The sequence below is a fragment of the Lynx rufus genome, unplaced genomic scaffold (genome assembly GCF_022079265.1).
Source record: "Lynx rufus isolate CCGP_SWC_20201006 ecotype Redwood Valley unplaced genomic scaffold, mLynRuf1.p SCAF_4, whole genome shotgun sequence".
Taxonomy (NCBI): domain Eukaryota; kingdom Metazoa; phylum Chordata; class Mammalia; order Carnivora; family Felidae; genus Lynx; species Lynx rufus.
In genome coordinates, this window is record NW_025814856.1 from 72,985,377 (window position 1) to 73,000,841 (window position 15,465).

The window sequence follows — 15,465 nt, forward strand, 5'->3', positions numbered from 1 at the left end:
GGTAAGGTGGAGATCAGGGAAGAGAATAAAGGAGGGGATGTCTGCCCTGAGTCTTTGATGGTGAGCAGGAGTTGTCCGGATAAAAGGGCACGCAGAAGACACGGCAGGGAGAGAAAATGGCAGTGGTGGGGGAAAGGTATTGGGACAAGGGGAAGGTATTGGGACTCTCTAGGGAGAGTCAAGAGCTTCTCACTTCAGTGTCTTGGAGTTTACAGTGTTAGAAGGAGGGGGCAGGAAAGAGCTGAGCAAGAGAAGTAGGGCATCCGGAGTGGTGGGCAGATTAAGGACCTTGGGATATCTCTGACAATGGTGACAGAAAGCCATCGTGCGAATGTAACCATCGCAGCAGAGGACTGACTGGAGAGCCATCTGAAGAAGGCAGACTTAGCTTTCACCCCGGGTCAGGTGAGAAATGCTGAAGGCCGAAATCAGGTCAGGGGTGGGAGGGCTGGGGAAGGAGGCGGAGTCAAAATACGTATCCACGCGATAGTTCTGACAGTCCGCTGAGACCTGGGTGCTATTGACCAAGGTGGCGAATTAAATATAAGGGAATAGAAGAGGTAGAGAAATAGGATGAATATGGCTTTAGACATGGTAATTTGAGGTCTCCGTAGGCATCAAGAGGCTAGAGGCAGAGATTGAGGGGATGATGATAGGGGAGATGGTGGTGGCAAGCCTTTGCTGGGTATCCCCTCCATGCCAGGCACCGTACTGACTGTTTCCTATTTGTTAGGTTATTTCTTGTTCTACTCTATTCTTCAGAGCCCCTCTTACTGTTGCATATCCAATGTCCACTTGCTCATTTGTCCAGTGTCTGTCTCACACTATAGTAGAAGTGCCACAGGGATTTTTGTATGTTTTGCATATCATTATATATCCAGTGCATAGCACATTCGCTACTCAAAACATTTTGGTAAAATGAATGAAAGACTCTTCATGATAACTGTAAAGCTTGGGGGTGATTTTTTTTTTCTGTTTTCTGTGTGTGAAAACAGGGCTTAGGGATTATGTATATTGTCCAGGTCATATGTCCAGGATTCAAACCCAAGTCTCCATAATTCCAGAAGTTAGACACTTAACCACAATCCATACTGCTATTAGCATAAATGACTACTGAAACCACAGGAAGCTACCCATCCTATTCCCCAGGAAGAATGTGTAGAGCGAAAAAAAGAAGAAGAAAGAAAGAGAAGGGCAAGGAGGAAATCCTAGTTGACCCCAACCATCGTAGAAAGAAAAAGAATCTCCAGGGAAGACTGAGGGTAATACCAGAGCAAGAGAAGGAAACCAGGAAAGGAACAGTGTTCTAGAAACTGAAGGAGAGCTTCTCAAATAAGGCAGTGGTCACCAGTGCCAAACTCACCTAATGGTTAGGCAGGGAGCATTCTGGAAAGTGCCTATAAATTGGATATCTCCATGGCTGGACTTGAGAAGTGAGAGACAGTTTTTCTTTATAGTGGTGAACACCACGAGAAACATCTTGTCAGTGGGATGATGGTGGCAGAAGGGCAGGTGGTGGAGAGCCTGGGATAGACAGTAGTTGTCATTAGTTGCCTGTGAGGGGAAAGAGGAAAACGGGACAATGACTAGTAAGAAAGAGGGGAGGAAAGACTTCTTTGGCAAGGTAGGAGAGAATCCAGCTCTTTGGCTTGAACTTGACACAATAAAAATGTGTGTGTGTGTGGGGGGGGTACAGTGTATAAGTGGGGGTGTGTGGGTGGAGGGCAGTATGCATGCGTGGGGTGTATGTGGCGCATGTGTATGTGGAGGGGCGTGGATGTGTGTGGGGTGTGTGGGTGCGTGCCGAATGAATGAGTCGATAAAATCCAATAATGCCCACTAACCTGCTCTGTAAATTGTAGAATGTACGACAAATGTAAAGAGTTATTAATTTCTGCGCAGGTATGGTCTTGGGAAGATTGTGCCTTCAAAAAGTTCACCGTGTGCTGAACTCGCAAAGGCACCTGCTAAGGCCTTCCCATAACCCCCACCTTTCACAGGGACTGGCGTCCTGCCCTATGGCCTCGCTCCTAAGGAGTTTATAGGGAGAAAGTTGCCTGTCCTCCAAAGCTGGCGTGGGGGGGGTGGGGCATGGCACATCACTCATCTGCAAGTTTTTGTGCAAGTTGCATGTGCCAGGAGGAGACCCGAGAGGAACCAACAGAGCAAGCCTTCACCCCTTGGTGAGACTCGCTCCTCCTGGAGCACCAGCTGGCTTTCCCTCTCAGGCAAAAGAGAGAAAGTCTGAGAGACTGTCTTCCACTCCATGCCAGGGATAGGCCTGCCTGTGGACAGGACTGGCCACGTGATGTGTGGGGCCCCTTGCAAAAGGAAGTGGGGCAAGGTCCCTGTTCGGCCCTGATTATGAAGCCATCACTGAGAGCAGAGCACTGACCAAGGGTGGGTCCTTCCAAGTTCAGGGCCATGTATTAGAGCCCAGGGCTGAGCTCACTAAGAGCCCTGCTGCTGACCGGGCTACCTGAGGTTTGAGTGGGAGTTTCGATTCTCATGTGACATCTTTGCAAACCTATTCTTAGTTGTCTTCTATTAAATACCAGATGATCTCCTGAGACAGGCGACACGGCTTCTCCTCAGTACAGATCCTCTCTCTCTTTTGATGGTTCCTCTTCCCACCTTTCTTGCAACACTATCTGGCAGTATTGTGAATTCATTGATTTTTCAATCCTGGGACCCAAGGCAGGAAATGTCCCCGGCTTACATATTTGGTGAGTTCCTGAAAATGTGAGCCTACCGCTATTATTTATATGTGATATTATATCCTCCCGTGGGTGCTCATTAAATTTGCAAGGGCTTTCCCACAGGTGGTGGTGGAACATCCCAAATACTTTGAAAGAATATGGGTCAACAACTGCTTATCCACAGTTCTGCAATTCTGGGGGTTGGGGTGAAGGGGGCAACTCTGAAAACTTGTTATTTTTGGTAAATTGTCTGAACTGATGTGAGAATATTTAATAGTGATTATCCCACTTATAATGTGCATATTTATGTGTTTCATTATAAAAAATTTAATGGGTTTGAATGCTTCCTTGAGCCCCCGATGGGGATGCTATACAATATATAGTATGAGCTCACATTACCTTTCTGATATACAATAAATTCTGAAGTCTGGCCTGCATGGGTTGTGGTTCAAGAACTGTGATCTGATATTAATATCCACTTTGGGAAGCAATCTGCACTAGTGAAAGTATAATCTATTATCATCTGATTCATACACAGACTCTCTGGGAATGTAATTAAATGGGTATAGAAGCCATCCCTTTCTTTAATATTCAAATAAAGGCCAAAAAAACATGGTTATATACTTCCCAGATATTTTCATTTCTTTGAGAGTATTTGCTGAGTGTGGAATTTTAATAGTTAAGTCTTAAATCTTTAGCAACGAATTTCTCATGAATTTATAAGCATTTTATGCACTTAGGAACCTTACATATAAGTAAAGAGTAAGTCTTATATAGAGAGGTTTTAAAAAAATATGACATTACTATAATCAGTAAATATTTCTAACCTCATTGGAAACAAACAAAGAAAATACAACCCGCAAACATATTTAATACACAGGGACCTATGATGATGTCTAATTTTTAAAATTTTTTAAAATGTGGTTTTTAATTTCATTTTTGAGAGAGAATGAGCATGAGTAGGGGAGGGGCAGAGAGAGAAGGAGAAGAGAGAGTGCACGCATAGGAGGGGAAGAGAGAGGGAGAGAGAATCCAAAGCAGGCTTCACGCTGTCAGCAGAGAGCCTGATGCAGGACTCGAACCGAAGAACTGTGAGATCATGACTTGAGCCAGAATCAAGAGCCAGACGCTTAACCGTCTAAGCCACCCAGGCACTCCACAATGTCCTGTTTTTTATGGAAAGCTATGTGTAATGTGCCTGATGGGCATTTACAGTTTTGCAGTTAGTGAATGAATACTAACTGTAGTTATAAATAGGGCAAAAATATAAACACTAAGTGAGGCTGAGTTGAACTGTCACTCCTATTTCCCAGATAAACAAACTGAGGCACAAGAATAAAGGAAAGATGAAGTTTACTGTTGGTCTAGAGAGTAACTCTTTTAATTCCTGTGCGCCCCCTCTCCTTCCTCCTCTTCTGCAGGTCAACGCCATCAGTTAATTCTTTTTTCACTTAACATTCCTCTTGTCTTCGGCCGTGCTGAGAATTTTTCCGTTTTCAGGTACAACATACACAATGTCTTTGGATTCAGTGATTCTGTTCTTGGAGACAGAATTGAAGGCTGAAAACTCTATGGGGTGTAGGATGGGTTTTACCGGCCAGTCTAAGAAACCTGTACCGTGGCAGAGTCACCGAGGCTTCATAGCATGAACTCGGAGCAAAATCTAGCGGCCAGAATTTCAGAACACCACTGAAAGTGAGTAAGATTTGAACACATTGTTGCAACTGTGTTTGAGTAAATGTCAGTTTCTAGGCAGTGGCTGTTCACAAAGCACCAGGGGGGGTGGGGGGACTGGCGCTGGGCAGGTTGGAGGATGATGCAAATTTCCACCCAGCTTCACAGAGGACTCCGCAGTATAATTCGGGGTTCCTTAGAATTTTAGTGAGGTGAGTTAGAGTTGAAGACTGTCCTCCAGGAGCCATATGCAGGAGATGCTTATAGTATACCTATTACAGAAATGAAGTCAGCAGTTGAGCCAGAATTAAAACTTGGGGCATCTGAGGATCCCGTATCTGCTCTCACCCATTAGCCAGAAAGGGGATGAATTGAGTCACCGGTGTGAACTCTGGGGGAGGGGGCCCTAAAATAATTTCTCCTGACTGTGCCACATCTTATCTTGCCACATTGTGGGTGACAGAGCCTGTCCTCATTATCTTATGCCCAACCACGAGCCCTTGTGTAGGAGAAGTGAGAAAAGTGGAGTCTGTGCTGTGATTTTGATTGTCATGTGGGAAGGCGATGTAAGCGGCTCCCTCCTCATGGACCGGGGATCTGAGTGAGCCGGCCTTTCGGGATGGATCCTGGGCACAGCGCTCTTTTCTCGGCCTGACAGCTGAGAGTGTACCTCCTACTTCCTTGGCCACAGGCACACATTTTTAATAAGACATCAGTTGAGCAGCAGAATATTGGATATGACTTTTAATTACATTCTGCTTCCCGTAAGCTCTATCTCTTCGCTGCTAAAGAAAATATCACTGCCTTGGTTGGGGGGGGGGGTCCCAGAGCTTTCTATGATGGGCGATTTTCAAATTTTCCCTAAAAATCCTGACGAAGACCTGACCCACGGCACCAGCTGGCGGTGCAAAATCGGGTCTCCTTTCTCCCCAGATCCGTATCATTGTTGACTCCAAGTGTGTGTCACTCCTCCAGAGGCTGTCTGGAGGGACCTAAGACGTGTTTTCTGACTGCAAGGGGATCAATGAACAACCCTTCATAGAGGAGGAAATGGGGTCGTTGGGTAATTTCCTCTGAGGGAAACCGTTGCTGGGCTTATCGCTTCCCGGCGTCGCTACCAAGGGGAAGCCAGGCATCCCTATCACTTTACATCCAAGCACAGACGGCTTCCCCCAGGACACTGGTCCAGGAGGGGGGGGTCCCAGAACCTGTTCCGTTAGAAGAGCTCTCCTCAGCAACACGGGCCCCAATGGGGGGGCTTACATCCAGTTTCCCCGGAAGCCCCTTTTCTCGTCTATTGGCCTCATTCTGGGCAACTGCAGCCCATCAGACATCCTCTAACTTAGAACGCCAAGTCTTCCATCCTTTTCCTTCTGGATGGCTATTTGGCCCTTAATAGGAATCTACTGATGCAAACAGATGGGAAGGAGAGGGGCCATGCTGAGCTGTATCCACCTATGGAGGCTATGCCTCACCACTTGCAAACAACAAAACCACTATGTGCTTGTCTTTTATGACAGATTTTTAAATTTTATTTATTTTTAATGTTTATTCACTTTTTGAGAATGAGGGAGGCAGAACACGAGTGGGGGAGGGGCAGAGAAAGAGGGAGACACAGAATCCAAAGCAGCCTCCAGGCTCTGAGCTGTCAGCACAGAGCCCGGCACAGGGGTCGAACCCACGAACCACGAGACCACGACCTGAGCTGAAGTCGGACACTCAACCGACTGAGCCACCTGGGTGTGTCCTTTCCCCCTCCTTTTTTTTTTTTTAAAGGGTTGACAGCTTCTTTTTTTTTTTTTAAGTTGATTTATTTATTTTGAGAGAAAGTGCACAAACGGGGGAGGGGCAGAGAGAAGGAGAGACAGAATCCCAAACAGGCTCTGCACCATCAGCACAGAGACCAATGTGGGGCTCGAACTTACAAACTGTGAGATCATGACCTGAGCCGAGATCAAGTGTCAGATACTTAATTGACTGAGCCACCCCAGTCCCCCACCTATGACATATTTTAAAGGGCTACCTAACTCCTTTCTCTCTGTTAAAAAATCAAACAAACAAGAGGGTCTATTGTGCTGCTAAAACTAGAAATCGCTAGTGCTGTTTCATGCCAGCTTTCTAGAAAAACTAACTGAATAAAACACATTAAGCAGATTCACCCCGCCAAACAGTACTGCTGTGGCTTGTGTAGTCACCTCTATAGAAGCGCTGTTGCTGAGGAAAAAGGTAGAGGATTTCTGATAAAAAGGGATGTTCTGGGTGAGAATAACCACCAGCATAGGTCTTCTGACTATGCTAGGGACCAAAAAGAAGCCTGTGGAATCTAACAGAGCTGGGAAGTCTGAGTGTTGGATGAGGAAAACTCCATCTTAGTCCTACAGAGCCCAAAGGATGCCCAAGGCTGGACAATGAGGAAATGGATGTGCAGGTGGCTTGCCAGGACCCAAGTCAACTGGAGCTGAGAACATTCCACACACCCTTTCTGTTGACAAACGTAACACGGACAGTTCGCACCCCTTTCCAGTTGACCAGTTCAGGCAGTGTGGAATCACATCTAACATAAGGCTGGATTCTAAGATAAGCACATAAGTTAGCACTATATGTGTGTGTGTGTGTGTGTGCATGTGTATAATGAAATTATCTCACAGTTCTTATCTTATACATATACAATCTTTCATATATATATGTAATACATATATAATATATATATTATATATATAATATGAAATATATATATATAATATGAAATTGTCATGAAAAGTCCCACAATGTCCCCATAGGTCCATAATGTATTGATTTGTGAGACCCCAGAAAAACATCAGAGGCACATCTATCTCCCCTGTTCTTGGGTAGATGCACTTGGAAGAGTGCTAGGTGCAATCAGTCACAATATTGTAACATTCTCTCTTGGCTTCAGCTGCACATGATTCACATCACATGAATTCACTGCACACATGATGTGACTACAGTCTAAGTGGGCAGGGCGGACATCTACATGTGAGGTCTTGAAAAAGTAGTATTACACAGGGGAAAGAAATACTGGCCAGGAAGCGTAAAGGAAAAGCATCCCTCTAAAAGTATACTTTGGTGTGGAAGCAGGAGGTTTTTTTTCTGGTGTTCTCGAAAAACTGCTAGTCTAAGATGAAGCCACTGGAGCTAAAGAAGAGGTTGACCTGATTCTTGAAACACTTTCTCAAGTGTTTCTAAATCTGGCTTCCAGGGAGGGCGCCACACCAGTTCTCCTACTGGTGTGGTCACTCCTTCTCAGTCTTTTTTGCTTCTTCCTCCCCCTCCTCCTCCTCACTCCAAAATGCTGGGACCCCACAGGACTTAATCTTTGGATTTCTTCTCTCTGAAATATACTGTCACTCGGTGACCTCTTCCATTCCCATCCTTTGTATACCATATATACCCTGATGGCTCTGCATTTGTATCTTATGGCCAGGAGCTTCTCTGGGAACTCCAGATCTGCATATCCAATTGCCCTCGTAACATTTCCATCTGATGTAATGGGTGTCTCCAGCAAACGTACATGCACAGTCTGGGGCCACATCATCTCTGGACACCACCGTGCTCCAGGCCATGGGCATATCTTGCCTAAACCATTGCCATCTTCCCCTAACTGATCTTCCTTTTTCTATTCTTGCCACCCACAGACCGTTCTTCTCAACATGGTCGGAGATGGTTTTTAAAGATATAAATCAGATCACGTATCTCCTCTGTCCAAAGGTTTCCAGTAGTTTCCCGCTGTGGTGAGAATAAAACCTCAAGCCCCTTTATAGCTTTCAGAACCCCTCCTTCCCCCCCGCCACGATCTGGCCACCACGCAACTCCTCAAATGCAACTCATGTTTTTTGGGACCTCTTTGACTAATTTCGAGTCACCTTGGCCTTTCATAGTTCCTAGAACATTCTTCACTTCACTGGAACATTTTTCTCTACTTTATTTATTTATTATTTATTTGCTAGTCGCTTCAGCCTCGAGCTGCCTTCTGCAGTTTTAGCACAGCTGGCTTGAAAAGCTCTATAGAGTGTAACTAAAAAAGGTAATCAGGCCCATCTTCATGCTTCAGACTCTTAGCGCCATGGATCAAACATGTGTTGGCAAAAAGGGACCAGTTCTTTAAGTCAACCTCAAGGTTGAATCTTCCATCTAGATGTATTTATTTTTATTTTTATTTTTATTTTTTTAATGTTTACTTATTTTTGAGAGAGAGACAAAGCGCAAGAAGGGGAGGGGCAGATAGACAGGGAGACACAGAATACAAAGCAGGCTCCAGGCTCTGAGCTGTCAGCACAGAGCCCAACGTGGGGCTCGAACCCACAAACTGTGAGATCATGACCTGAGCTAAAGTTGAACACTCAACCGACTGAGCCACCCAGGTGCCCCTAGATGCATTTTAATAATGAAAGTATTATAGAATCCATCTAAGATGTTGTTAAGGGATATGGATAGAAAATTCACCATAGCATGGTTGGAGGTGAAGTTTGGCATGTGTGTTGGGGGGGGGGGTTAAGAAAAATAGAATAAAAAACGTTGGAATAAAAAACAATTTATATTTATAGTGCTTTAAGTTGACGCTTCTCAACAAGCCAGTTCCTGTGGTTTAGGGAACACCACTGATGCACACACATATCAGAGCCAACCATGTTGCAAAACTTCCGTGTTGGCTCTCTCTACATATCCCAATTGGCTATTTTAAGTTTTCTAAGTCATGTATCTGGGCATGTTACAAGAATACCATATCCCAATTAAGTAGTATTATGTGTAAGGCAATAAAACATCTGTCAAAATGCAAGCAGTCAGAAAATGGAACTCTTACATGCCTTTATGAAAACAAAACAAGATAAAATACACTTAAAGATGTACTTCGACTGATGAAGTTGGAAATTTAAAATTACAGCAATAATTCAAGAATGGGAAAGTTATACATAAAAGAACTCCAGGTAAACATTCAGACCAATGAAGCTTAACAGTGATGTGAAATATTGTAAATGTGGATTAGAAACATAAATGCCAAGGCAAAGCAGTTTTCAAACATACAGTGGCATATTATGAAATTCATCATGTAATAAGAAAATGGATGTGTCACCCAAGGTCAATTACCAGCAGTTAAGGAGTAGAACAGAGTAGATAAAGTAAAATGCATTGAATTCCTTATTATTAATATTGTCAGACTCAGAACGGCTGGCAATTAGAGTGTGTGGCTTTAAATATGTAGCTTACTACTCTAAAGGATGACTTCAGTGGAATTAAAAAAAAAGTACAAATTGGAAATAGCTATAGTATAGAAAATAAAGATCTTAATGTGATATAAATGTCAAGAGCCTTTGCGATCTGAAAAAAAATCCTTTCATTTTGAAAAAAAAAAAAAGAAAATGGCTTACCATTTTAGGAAAAACATGTAGGAAAATGTAAGGCTGTTGTCTGTTAAAGGGGATTAAATTTTTTTTAATCTTACACACAAAAACCGTATATAATATCCATAAGGATAAATTAGTATGTATTTGTTCACTTTTTACTTCAACATAAAGGTATGTCCTTTTTTTATATATTCAGAAGACATTCAGAAAACATGAAGTATACATTGGATTCAAAATTTCGATAATTTTCAAACAATAGATATGGCACAAAGTATCAAATGGAAATTCCAGGAAGTCATAACCAAAGAAGTGCATTTTATTGCATTAAAAAATCTTTATGTATTTTTGGAGAGAGAGGGAGCAGGGGAGGGACAAACAAGAGGAGAGAATCCCAAGCAGGATCTGCACTGTCAGCACAGAGCCCAACATTGGGCTCGAACCCACGAACTATGAGATCATGCCCTGAGCCGAAACCAAGAGTCAGACACTGAGCCACCCAGGGACCCTTAATTTTATAGCATCTTTAAACCCCAATCTCATTTGTGTGTACGTGTATGCGTTTGTGCTTTTGGTTAACATTTGGTACACAAAGCTTAAAATATCTACATGTCAGTGTTTTTCCATCTTCCTTAGTAATGGACTCTTACATTTTAGTTGGATATTTAGCCAACCAGACTAGACTATTTTTCCCACCTCCCCCTGTAGCAAGGTGAAGACCCGGACTGCATTAGGCGGTGGGCACACCTTCCAGTAAGTACCCTTCAGGGGAAAAGTGTGTGTTTTTGTGTCGTTTCCTTCATCCTTCTGGCTGGGCAGGGCCCTGGAATGCAAGCAGGGGTCTTGGGCCCTGGTACGTCAGCTACTTCGAATGGCTGAGCAGTGAGGTGGATGATCCTGAGAACCTGATCCTACAGAGGACTTTGATTACCTATGAGAGAGTATTTCCTGATTGGTGATTAGAAAAATGAAACTGAGTGGCTTATACGGAGTGAGGGGGTGATGGAAACAGAAGCATAGAATACAGACTACTCCTTCAAGATGTCTCACAGTGAAGCCAAGGAGATATGGGCAGCAGTCTGTGAGAGAGAGGCAAGGTTGGGAGTAGGTCATGCCTTGTCTGGGTGGGAATACAACAATGGAGAATCTGGAATATTTATAGTCTGAGTCCAAGAGAGAGGTACCTGGGAAGAGGGAGAAAACCTAAACAACTATTGGAAGAAAAAAAGAGTGACTGGGAGGGAATAGAATCCAAAGCCAACAGAGAAGAGGCTAGTCTCCTGTGGCCAAAGGGAAGAACGGGCACAGATAAAGACAAATTGGGAAGTGCAGGAATGGAGACCGTGTAGCTCCAGCTGTTTTCTGGAAATTAAGAAACAAAACAAATCTTAAGAAGGAGAGTAGACAGGGTATGAAAAATCCTCAAGGGATTAGAAAAACAAGCAAACTGCAGATAAGAATTGAGCATTTCCTGGGCTCCTGGGTGGCTCAGTCGGTTAAATGTCTGACTCTTGATTTCCGCTCCGGTCATGATCTCATGGTTCGTGAGTTCAAGCCCCGCATTGGGTTCCATGCTGACAGTGCAGCACCTGCTTGGGATTCTCTCTCTCTCTCTCTCTGCCCCTCCCCTAATTGTGCGCTCTCTCTCTCTCTCTCAAAGATAAATAAATAAACTTTAAAAAAAGAAGAACAGAATTCAGCCTTTCCAAGGTCCTACCTGAGACTGGCCAAAAGGACGTATCATCAGCCAATGAGCAAAGCAGTGTGATATTCTTCAGCAGTGCTTCGCAACTTAGAAATTAGTCGGTTAGAATGAATCATTAGGCTGTTATAGAATAGACTACTTCAAGGCTTATGCAGCAGACGATCAAAGGGTTGGTGGAAATGAGTGTGTCAATGACAGTGTGGTTGAAATAATAAGCCATGAGGTCCAGACAAGTTAGGAAATGAATTGGAATAAGGAGGGTGGAGAGACTGGTTAAATGGAGACAAGGAAGTGAGTTCAGGTGCAGTCCTGCTGACAGGGAGGAGTGGTGGTGGAAGGAGGGAGCTGGGAAGTTCATGGGGCGGGGCAGTGGGGGGAAGGCAGGAGGTCAGAGGGGCAGCAGAGCCCAAGGGGTGAAGGCAGAGAAGAGCAAAGTTCACATCACCCACGATTTTGGAAGGAACAGGTTTAAAGAAGGAAATTGGTCTGGGGGCCAACTGGTCTCAGAGGCCATGGCTGTAAACGGAACACCAGTAGCAGGGAGACATGCAGTATCTGGAAATAAGAGCTGGCCAACCAGCTAGGAAGAGGCTTCACATTGGTATCTTTCAGGATTTTTCTGTAAACGTAAAATCTGGAAGATATGCACTGCTAGCTCCATTTAATGGGTAAGTTTTAGAAAAAGTTTGGAGCACTGTCAGCTAATTGTGAATGACAGATGTTGAGTGCTTACAATTATTCTTCTTTTCCCGACACTAACGAGGACATCTTAGTAGTTAGGACCGAACCACACAAGCCCTCCGTGCTATTGATTTTTTACTTTTTTCTTGTTCCAGTAGAGGGCACTCAAAGCTCAAATAAATGCATGCAATCGTTTTATGGCAATTGTTTTTATGTAATTAAAGCTCATATTGAAATGAAAACGAGAAATCCTGATTTAGTGAGACTTAATTACTAGTCATGCGTGTAAATTTCACTAACACGAAATGAGATCTTGTAAGTGATCACATGAGAACATGTCTCCCCAGACACTGTCAGCACACACTGAAAGTAGGAGGAAAAAATCTCTTGCCTGTGAGACAAGATGGGACTTTCTAAAGGCATGCCCACAACAGACCCCTGACCCCCAAGTTTCATTTTCATTCCCATCTGACTTCTTCGAGAGGGCTCTTAAATAATGTGGAAATAATCCTGCAGGCTACTGGACAAATATCCTTCAGTGAAAGTCATCTGAGAACGCGCTAATAGAACAAAGGTGACTAAGACAAGAGAAAACCCTTTGCTGGCAGATCTGGGCCACAAATGAGTGAGGTGGCTCAGAGGGAGGCGGTAGCCACTGTGTCCAGCCCATGAGGGGTTCTTAGGGAAGCTTCCAGAAGACCTTGCATTTCAGAGAGAGCTGTGAAAATCCAAGTACTTACTATTAGGACTTGAGGGAAGACAATCTCCCCAGCACAAGATTAGCCTAGCGTGGCTTTGACTGCCAATTTGGCAGAATTACCGTGGACGATGGGAACAGTGGTAACGTGGCTGTCAGTATATTTCGTCAAAGATTCTTCTGGAGGAGTTAGACCTTGGGGTCAAGTGATTCTGCAGCGATGGTCTTTGCCACAAAGGGGGCTGCCATGATCCAAGCACAGCAGCTTTTCCAAACACAGAGGACATTTTGGTTTGGCTTTACGTCTTCTGTCAGAATTAAGGGTTACTTGCAGGCAGTGAATGGGAATCACTTCCAGCATCCTGTAATAATGATGATCTATCAATAAGAATTAACTTCTTAGGTAGTATGCAGGCTGCTAAAGGGAAGAGAGGACTCTCCCACAAAAAAAAGTCTTCTTGGCAGAGATCGTGGAGCTGGCATTACAAAGAGTATGTTATGGCTTTATGACTTATTTATAACAGATTTTTTCTGTAAAGCACTGTTACAAGACTCTGAAACTTTACGATTTAAACAACTCCCCTTACCTGCCCCACCCTCACCAGACGCAGCCTTCCTAGTACTCATAAACTCAGTCCTGTCTCTTCTGGACACCTTAGTGCTGGGATTCTTCAGTCCTACACATGCATTAACTCCCTTACGCTCAGGATTCAAATGCCAGTGGGGCAAAGGTCCGAGAAGCTATGCAAAATGGAATTTTTTTAAAAGCACTTTCTCTTCTTCTTAATAACATGACAGTACAAGATAAAGGATTTATCCTTTAAGACCCTGAGGGTGTGCAAACATCAATAATGAAAATCAAACAACTTTAAGCTTGTGGAGTTAAATATAGAATATATATTTATGGCTTTGTTGTAATTGTTGGGCACGTCTCGCCTTGCCATATATTGTTGACAGACCAGGCGGCAGCTGTCTCATTGTTTATTGTTTTTCTCAGCTTTCTGACATTGGCTTGATTTATAGTTGTAGGTGATAAATTACAAGGTTGAATCTAGTTTCTAACCCTCTGGCTAAAGATTTCCCATTACCTGGTTGGGCAAGCTAAATATTTTATTTAAAATAACCTCAAAATCATACTAAATGAAAATCCTTCCAATGAAAGTGAATGCCGATGGTCTTGAAATTAACGAGCCCCACCCCATGTGACCGCTTGGTAGAGCGAAAAACGTATAGCAGTCCCGTCAGCAAGTCTGGCTTCTATAATTTAAGCAAGCCACATCTTCTCTGTGAGTCTGCAGAGTTACTCCTTCTCCAACCCAGCCAAACAATCTCGATGCCTCTAGGGATGATGTTTGTAGCACTTAGGATGCATTCTGCTGAAAGAAACAAAAGGCCTGGCTAAAGATGACTTAATAAATAAAGGCGTGTATGATCTGTTTTTTTTTTCCTTTTTTAAAAAAATTATTTTAATTCAAGTTAGTTAACATAGAGTGCAGTACTGGTTTCAGGAGTAGAACCCAGTGATTCATCGCTCACATATAACACTTAATGCTCCTCCCAGTAAGTGCCCTCCATAATGCCCATCACCCATTTAGCCCATCCTCCCACCCCCACCCCTCCAGCCACCCTCAGTGTGTTCTCTGTATTTAAGAGTCTCTTATGGTTAAGGCACGTATGATCTTACCTAATAGGAAGTCTGGGCACAGGGTAATTTCCAGGGACCTTCACTTGGTAGCTCAGTGATGTCAGCTGGCCTGCAATAAACTTGTCTTTAAAGTCACAAGATGACTGCCATCAGTATCACATCCTCACACAGTGACATTCACAGATAGGAAAATGGGTATTTTTCTTATTTCCATTTTCTTAAGGTCAAGGAACACTTTTCCAGAAGTTCCAGACTTCACGCACTGACCAGAATTGTACAATGTGTCCATCCCTTGGTGAATCACCAGTCCAGGAAACAGAACAACCATAGTTAGCCTGGATCAATCATCATCCGTGCCCTGCAGCAGGACAGCGTCAGCATGCCCAGGAATACAAGGGGAGCATTAACAAGTCAGTGTTCAGAGAGGTGAAGGTGACGGCCAGGGAGGGTTGCGTAGATGATGTGCACCGTCTGTTGCTCCCTCTCAGGCTCTGCGTACATGGAAACATGCACACAAGACTCATCACTTGTAGGTTTCAGAGTGGCACAGTAAGTACCCCAAACCCAAACGACAAATCTTTCTATCCAGGTAACACAATTCCATTCAGTAGAGACTGCCTTCTTTACTCCGCAGCCTGAAAATGACCCTGTTTGGAACGTATTCCCAGTTTGCTCCAAGTACTTGAGAGCACAGATTAAATTCTATAAGCAATATCTCCTAAACCTACTGAATTTAATTGAATCCTGATCCCTGTAACTAATCACTGAAAAGGCATGACACTCCATGATATGGATTAAGGGGGGAAACCGTTCCATCATTACTGCTTAAGCTTTACTAAATGGTGATAGTGTGGGAGGAGAGAAGAATGCTATGTTGCTTCTAGACCTCATCGTGGTCAAATTGTAAACTTCAGATAATCAGTTTTTACTGTCTTCGTGGCTTCATAATTTCCTTCCAAAAAGATCCAGAAGTCTCCCTCTACCAGCTTATTTCCCCCCTTTCC

General features: G+C 43.7%; 1 long non-coding RNA gene across 1 annotated transcript in view; it reads left to right on the top strand.

Annotated features, from left to right (window-relative positions):
- The first annotated feature begins 280 nt into the window (after positions 1-280).
- Positions 281-15,465, top strand: part of LOC124524755 (uncharacterized) — a 32,184-nt gene continuing 16,999 nt past the window's right edge. The window contains exon 1 of the long non-coding RNA XR_006965311.1: positions 281-405. This is a non-coding gene — a long non-coding RNA (uncharacterized LOC124524755). The remainder of the gene's footprint in view (positions 406-15,465) is intronic.